The sequence below is a fragment of the Spinacia oleracea genome, chromosome 4 (assembly GCF_020520425.1).
Source record: "Spinacia oleracea cultivar Varoflay chromosome 4, BTI_SOV_V1, whole genome shotgun sequence".
NCBI classification, from domain to species: domain Eukaryota; kingdom Viridiplantae; phylum Streptophyta; class Magnoliopsida; order Caryophyllales; family Amaranthaceae; genus Spinacia; species Spinacia oleracea.
This window is the reverse complement of record NC_079490.1, coordinates 172,505,531-172,513,381: the sequence shown is the minus strand read 5'-3', so window position 1 is coordinate 172,513,381 and position 7,851 is coordinate 172,505,531. Positions and strand designations below refer to the sequence as shown.

The following is a 7,851-nucleotide window of genomic DNA, read 5'->3' as shown; positions in this document are numbered from 1 at the left end:
TGATACTAAAATAAATATTATTTTTTTGGATAAATAATAAACCTATTTATTCATATTGACTACCTAATACCGTAATGAAGTGATTATCTATTTTACTGATGATTTGCAATTGCTTAGAGCAGGCCAGTGAAATTTTAGAAGGGGATAAAATAATTTTTTATTGATTTGAATTTGAATATGTAGTTGATTTGACGAAAATTTTGATGCCTCTTTTTTTCGAAAGGCGCAATAATCCCTTATTTCACCTAGGGCCCCCAAAAAGCCAGGAACATGCCTGCCCACCATCACATTTTCACCAAAGTTCCTTAATTACCGTGCAAATAGTAAGCTTAAAGATCATTTAGGAACTGAGATAGTAAAAGAATGGATTAACATCTTTTGTAGGGAAGTGACATTCATGTATCTCTATTCTATAAAGGAACATTTGAGGTCAATTTAGTAATTGCACTTTTGGTGTCCCCTTATATAATAGACTAAAGTATCTCTGTAAGGCTTTATTTCTCGGTCCCAGAACCTTTGCTCTTGATACCCATATGTAACGCCCCAACTTCTAATCAATTTTATTAAGTTAATCATTAAATAATTAGCAGCGAAATCCTAGTTTAGTCGGTGCGTCACATGCCGTACCTCTCTATTGAGAGATACAAGGCGCATAATTCAATATTAATCTAAACAAAGATTAAAGAAACAAAAGACTCGTGATATTAACTAAATTGTCATAATACAAACCATAATAATTCTTAGAATTTAAAGCTAGAGTTTTAGTACATAATTAACTAGTGAAGCTCACTTATTAAACTGAGTAACCTTGCTTTAAGTGATACGTCCTCACACTAATCCATCCCGTTGTCCTCTTCGGTACCTAAAACCAAAAGCAACATCATGAGCCGAGGCCCAGTAACAACTACCCTAACAACGTAAATTCATTTCAATTCATTTTATTTGCAAACAGAAGGAGAGTAGAATATTGTGAAACCTTTTTGCAAATCATTTCATAAAATCTTTTGCAATTCAAGATAAACAATAAGATGAAATATAATAGTTTTCCATTATATTATTAAAAACATTCATTCATGGTTACTGGCAAGTATGAACAGAATGTAGGACGTCTCCCACCAGATCGTACCATCATAATCAGACAGAAACAGACGTTACCCATTATGGGGTAGCGGGGTACGAGGGTACGTGCACGACCATAATCAGATTTAGAATCAGAATCAGAACAGAACAGGTCAAATACTGCCAGAACCTTGTCTTTCGCTTTTCGTTATCATGTTTCATTTCTTATTCATGCGTTGACATAATATCATTTCATAATCATAAATCATGCTTCGTAAAGCTCATTGAAATCATTCATAAAATCATAATTGAAATCAAAAGAGAATCCCACAATCCAAACAAGAATCATATCATAAACAAGGTTGTAATTCATAACGCATTTCTCAAATTCATAAAACATTTCCATAAACGCATTTGCGAAGGGGATTGTGGGTGTTAGCAATAGATGTTACCTTATACCGCAATACGAAATTCTTACTCCTTAACTTTATTGAAACGTTCGCCTTGAATTCCGAGAAACGAATCTTGTAACGTAAGAATTTAATCACGATGTTAGTAGTTACCAATTATAATAAACTCTATCATCGAACTACGCTTAGATTCTAGATAATCTCCAACTTTAGAATTCCCTTCAAGAAAACATTTTATATTGTTATAAGAAACCTCTTTTAAAACAAATAAACTTACCTAATATAATTACTTTAAAATAGTTACTCACATTATATAAATATGTTGATTTCGTAGAAAAAATGACATTAATTACTTTAGTTTGAAAACAAATATTTAAACTTATCATGAAAATAGTATAGCCTATTATAAATATAATTCATAATAATAAAATAATTAAAGTAATAATGAATAATCTATTTTGTTTACTTTAAAAATAGAAGAATGTAATAATAATAATAATAATAATAATGAATAAATAAAACATCGTTTAGAATTTATATTTCAATAACAACGACTTTTAACTAATTTAAGTAATAACAAAAAACTCCATTTTAATTATTTTAGAAATAAATGTAATAAAATATCATATTCTCATAATAATATAAAGTTGTCAATAATAATATCAATAAACAATTTTGCAACATTAGAAAATATATTCAATAAAAATAAAATGTGAAAATAATTAAATTAGCTTAAATAAATATATTAACATAAATAAATATGAGAAGTGCATATGAATTAAAATAGAAAATACTGTAGGAATTTGAAATTGGGCCTACTTACTCTTAATTGGGTCAAATGGGTCACATGACTTTTGAGTTTACTGATTCATTAGTTGGTTTCAAAATAAATCAAAGTTGTCCTTGTTTACAGAGAAAGGAGAAGCAGAGGAGAGGAAGAAAATGAGGGGGGTTGCGTGAGTTTGGTTCGTCGGTTGGGCTGGGACAGCGGCAGCACAGAAGGTGGTTGCGGTGCTGCAAGGGTGGTCGTGGCGTCGGGTTTTGGCGGTGGTGGTTTGCGGTGGACTGCAGCGAGAAGGGAGGGCACAGGAGAGAGTTACGAGAGAGGGGAGGCAGAGGGAGGAGCGAGCGACGGAAAGAGAAGGAGGAGGGAGGAGGAGAGAGGGTTGCAGGGTGGCGTGGTGGGGTGGTGGAGCTGCTGGCGTCGGTGCAGCAAGGCGGAGGAGAGGAAGGAGCAGGCAAGGAGGGGAGGAAGGAGACACGAGAGGGGGAAGAGAAAGGAGCAGGAAAGAGAGAGATAGCTACGGGTAGAAGAGAAGAGGAGTGAGGGCGTCGGAGTGCGGCTGGAAGCAGGTTTTTCCGACGGTGGTTAGGTGGTTGATTCGGCGGTGGTCAGCGGTGGTGGCTGGCCGAGGCAACGAGAAGCAGGGAGTATTTATTTGGGATTTTAATTGGGTGTTTCTTGGATTGAAGTGATTGAATTTTTGGAGGTGAGTTTGCAATTGATTAGTGAATTGATTTGGTTGAATCCTTGCTCTATTTATAGATGAATTTGGATGAAAATCAGATTAAGCTTCAAATTTGATTGGATGATTTGGGTGGTGCATCATATGGTAGAGAGAGCTTGATGATGGTGTTTGATTTAGGTGTTCACACGTAGAAGAAGCTAAGTAATAGTGAATTTGCAATTGCAAGAAGCTTCCATGGATGTATGGTGCATCAAGGTATCATCATGGAATTGAAGGAGAGGTGTGATGGAGATTATGGTGCATCAAGGTATCATCATGGAATTGAAGGAGAGGTGTGATGGAGATGATGATGATGCGTGAGATTGATGATTTTTCCTTTTCTTTTTGTGATAAAATTTCAGATTTAAATCACATGGGCTTGGAATTTTCTTGGACTTGAATAAGCTTAATTGGCCCAATTAATTAATAACAAGTTTTTGAAAAATAATTGCTGGTATAAAACTAACACGAGCTAAGTTTCAAAATCATAATTTTATAAATTGTTATAGTTTTAGAAAATAATTAAACTTAAATCGTAATAACTTTAAAATCAATAAATAATATAATTTAATATAATTTCCGCTTATAAAATGTAAAATTCGCTTTAAAATCATAATTTAGTACATCGATAAATTTAAGGAAATTAAACATAATTTATAATCAAAACATTTTAATATCAATTTAAATAACCGAAAGAATAAATATAAACGAAATATACTTCACTCATTTTATAAAAAGAAATTTTGAAATTTCAAATTAAGATGCTTTAAAAGCTAATAAAGCTAATTATTATTAATAAAATATGTTCATAAATACGGGGTATTACACCATAAAAGTGAAAAGATTCATTAACTTCATCAACTACACATGTACACCTACGAGTTTATTTTTTTAGGGTTTGTGAGCTTCGTTTTTTTTCCTTCCTCCATCATCATGGCAGGCGACAGTGAAGCTCCACCAAAACAACCTCAACTTATTCACGACACCTCGTCGGTTTATTTTCTCCATCCTTCTGAAGGACCAAGTATGTCTATTACTAAATTTGTTCTTCTTGGAGATAACTATGATGTGTGGTGTAAGGCCATTACTAATGCTCTTGAGGGCAAGAATAAGCTTGGTTTTCTCAATGGCGAGATTAGTCGACCAACTAATGAGAAAAGCCCCGAATTTATTGCTTGGCGGTCAAATAACTCGACTATCTGTGGCTGGATGTTTAACTCTCTAGATGTCTCAATTCAATCTAGTGTTGTTAATCATCGTATTGCCATTGATTTTTGGCGTGACTTAGAGGAACGTTATGCAACTATAAATGGACCAAAGATCCATCAATTAAATCATGAATATCATACCTTACGACAGGAGGGGGTAAATATTGTGACTTTTTATAACAAATTCACTTCTTTGTGGGATGCTTTTTATGATACCGAAGACCTCACATGTGGCTGTACATGTGCGGCTGCCACCAAACTGAGAGCCCGGGTGGAGCGAGATCGTACTCACGATTTTCTTATGGGGTTGGACGATGAAGAATATGGTACAATACGGACTCAAATTTTGGGCATGGATCCCTTCCCAACCTTGAACAAAGCTTTCTCTTTTGCATCTCAGGAAGAAAAGCACAAAACCATAGTCCGTGGTCGCGACAACAAAACTGAAATGCTAAGCTTTGCGGTTCAGTCCAACATACCAACCCCTCCTGTACAACCTACATCATCAAATCCACCCCTGCATTGTTAGTTTTGTGATCGAAACGACCATGAATATGAGTTCTGCTATATGCGTATTGGCTTTCCGAATGGTGGTACAAGAGGAAGAGGTCGTGGCAGGAAGAATTCGGGCAGAGGGGGAGCACAGTCAGGTCGTGGCTCGTCGGCAACTGCAAACAATACCACTGCCTCGGTTCTTGGCAGTAGCGCTGCTGCAGTTTCAACCTCTGTTGCTTCTTCGAATACCGTAACCATCCCAGGTTTCTCAGCCGAACAAGTGCAGCGTCTCATGTGTCTCCTTGACTCATCCCCTCCATCTGACAAGTTGAATGGTAAGCTTGAGTGGCTTCTTGACAGTGGGGCCTCCCACCACATGACCTCCCGTTTGGAGTCCATATTTGATACTACAGATATCCGTCCTTCTCCCGTAAGCTTACCTGACGGAGTTCAAACTACTTCCACAAAACAAGGCAGTGTACAATTGGGTGTTGGAGTGATTCTCCGAAACGTGCTATTTGTTCCAAACTCGAAGTGCAATTTAATTTCTATCAGTTGTTTAATATCTGACGCAAATTGTTTTGTGACATTCAATGAACGTTTGTGTGTTTTACAGGACCGTGCTTCGAGGATGGCGATTGGACTGGGTGAGTTGCGGAATGGGGTGTACGTTTTTCGGCCGATAACTCAGCAAATTTTATCTCATCATACAAATGTAGAGTCTGCAACAATTCTACATCAACAGATTGGTCACCCTTCTAGTCAGGCTTTGTCATTTATTTCTAGTACTCATAACAGTAGCAAAATAAAGAAGTTTTTAGAATCCTGTGATGTTTGTCTTAGGGCTAAACAAACTCGCAAGGTTTTTCCTTTAAGTGATAATATAGCATCCGGGTTGTTTGATTTGGTACATTGTGATTTATGGGGTCCGTATACAAAATCTGGGAATTCTGGTGCCTATTATTTTCTCACTCTTGTCGATGATTTCTCTAGGGCGGTATGGGTGTATCTAATCAAAGATAAAACGGAAGTTGCCTCATGTTTCCGTAATTTTTTCCCTATGGTCAAAACTCAATTTAACAAGAGTATCAAGGTAATCCATTCCGATAATGGCACTGAATTTACTTCAATGATAAATTGGTTTGCTGAACAAGGTACTCTCTTTAATTCCTCTTGTGTGGGTACCCCTCAACAAAATGGTCGTGTCGAAAGAAAACATAGACATATTTTAGGAGTTGCTCGAGCGCTCCGTTTTCAAGCTTCTTTTCCAATCGAGTTTTGGGGAGACTGTGTTCATACGGCGGTTCACCTAATCAACCGTACTCCTACCCGTATTTTGAATGGAAAGACTCCATATGAGGTATTATTTGGTAAATCACCATCTTTTTCTATGCTTCGAGTATTTGGTTCTTTGTGTTACACTCATAATAATCCTCGACGGAAAGATAAATTTGGGCCTCGTAGTCGACGTTGTGTATTTCTTGGTTACGCATTTGGCAAAAAGGGTTGGAAGGTTTATGATTTGGAAACAAAAGAAACCTTCATCTCACGTGATGTACGGTTCCAGGAAGATACATTTCCTTTTGAAAATGCTGCTACTACTACGTCACCTACAACTACCCCATTTATTGATAGTACTAATATGGATTTTGATTTTGATTATTTTACTCCTGCCAACTCCCCAACTCCACAAAATCAATCATCCAACCAACCAATTCCATCTAACACAAGACCACCGAGCCCACCCTCACCAACTCAAGCCCACGACACTACCACATTTGATACTACATGCCAAGTTTCACCTTTATCATATGAGCCACAACGTACCACCGTTGTGCGCCAGGACCCGTTGGACTCGGCTCAGCAGTCTTCCGACTCGGGACTCATGTGTTCCGTTCAACCTGCTGCATCAGTATTGCCTCCTAAGCGTCCTCGTCACCCACCATCTTGGCTCTCGAATTATATTTGTCACTCGGCACGTGCGACACACCCCACTCCTGCGACTACAACTCCACATAGTCAATCGTCTTCCTCAGGTACGCGTTTTCCTATTGCAAACTATGTCACTTACGATATTTTTTCTAATGACCATAAAACATTTCTTGCATCTGTTACTGCTAATGTGGAACCAAGGTCATATAAAGAAGCAGCTAAGGAAGAAAAATGGCTAAAGGCTATGAAGTTAGAGATTGATGCCCTTGAAAGTAATGACACGTGGGATATTGTTGATCTTCCGCCCGGTAAAATACCGATTGGATGTAAATGGGTCTATAAGACCAAATATTTTTCTGATGGGAAAATTGAGAGGCACAAAGCTCGCCTCGTGGTGCTCGCGAATCATCAAAAAGAGGGGGAGGATTTTACTGAGACTTTTGCTCCCGTGGCTAAAATGGTGAGTGTTCGTACGTTCCTCGCAGTAGCAGTTGCGAAGAATTGGGAAATACATCAACTTGATGTCAATAATGCATTTTTACATGGTGATTTACATGAGGAGGTTTACATGAAGCTATCGCCGGGTTTTTCCTCGGCCTCTCAAACGAAGGTCTGCCGACTCCGAAAGTCCTTATACGGCCTCCGTCAATCTCCCCGTAATTATGACTTCTCCCCTAAAGGGAGAATGTGGTTGGGTTGGAATTCGATATCGGAAGGGAGGAGAATCTCTTTCAATACTTGTTTATGTTGATGATATTTTGGTAGCTGGTAATAACCCATCTCTTTGTGCCATTTTTAAGAGATATTTGGATGATTGTTTCCAATTAAAAGACCTTGGCCCACTCAAGTACTTTTTGGGGATTGAATTTGCTAGAAATGCAGATGGTCTTTTTATGTGCCAAAGAAAATACACTTTGGACATTCTTCACGAAATGGGTCTCCTAGGTGCAAAGCCGGTTGACACACCATTGCCACAACACCATAAGCTTGCCTCCTCCACAAGCTCTCTTTTCAAAGACCCTACTCTTTATCGTCGCATCATTGGCCGTCTTATATATCTTACTTTGACTCGCCCCGATATTTCCTACCCGGTTCATATGCTCTCTCAATTCATGCAAGAGCCTCGGCGAGACCACTATGACGTTGCCATAAGAGTGCTCAAATACTTAAAAGGGAGACCAGGTCAAGGACTTTTCCTTCGTGCCGATAATGACCTTCGGCTCTATGCATTTTGTGACT

The 7,851-nt window shown here is 38.0% G+C and overlaps 1 long non-coding RNA gene across 1 annotated transcript; it reads right to left on the bottom strand.

The window, feature by feature from the left end:
- Positions 1-657: 657 nt before the first annotated feature.
- Positions 658-3,201, bottom strand: LOC130459542 (uncharacterized). Its single transcript, XR_008919001.1, has 3 exons — positions 2,293-3,201; positions 1,512-1,583; positions 658-862 (listed from the first exon to the last, which is right to left on the bottom strand). It is a non-coding gene; the product is annotated as an uncharacterized lncRNA (long non-coding RNA).
- Between the last annotated feature and the right edge of the window lie 4,650 nt (positions 3,202-7,851).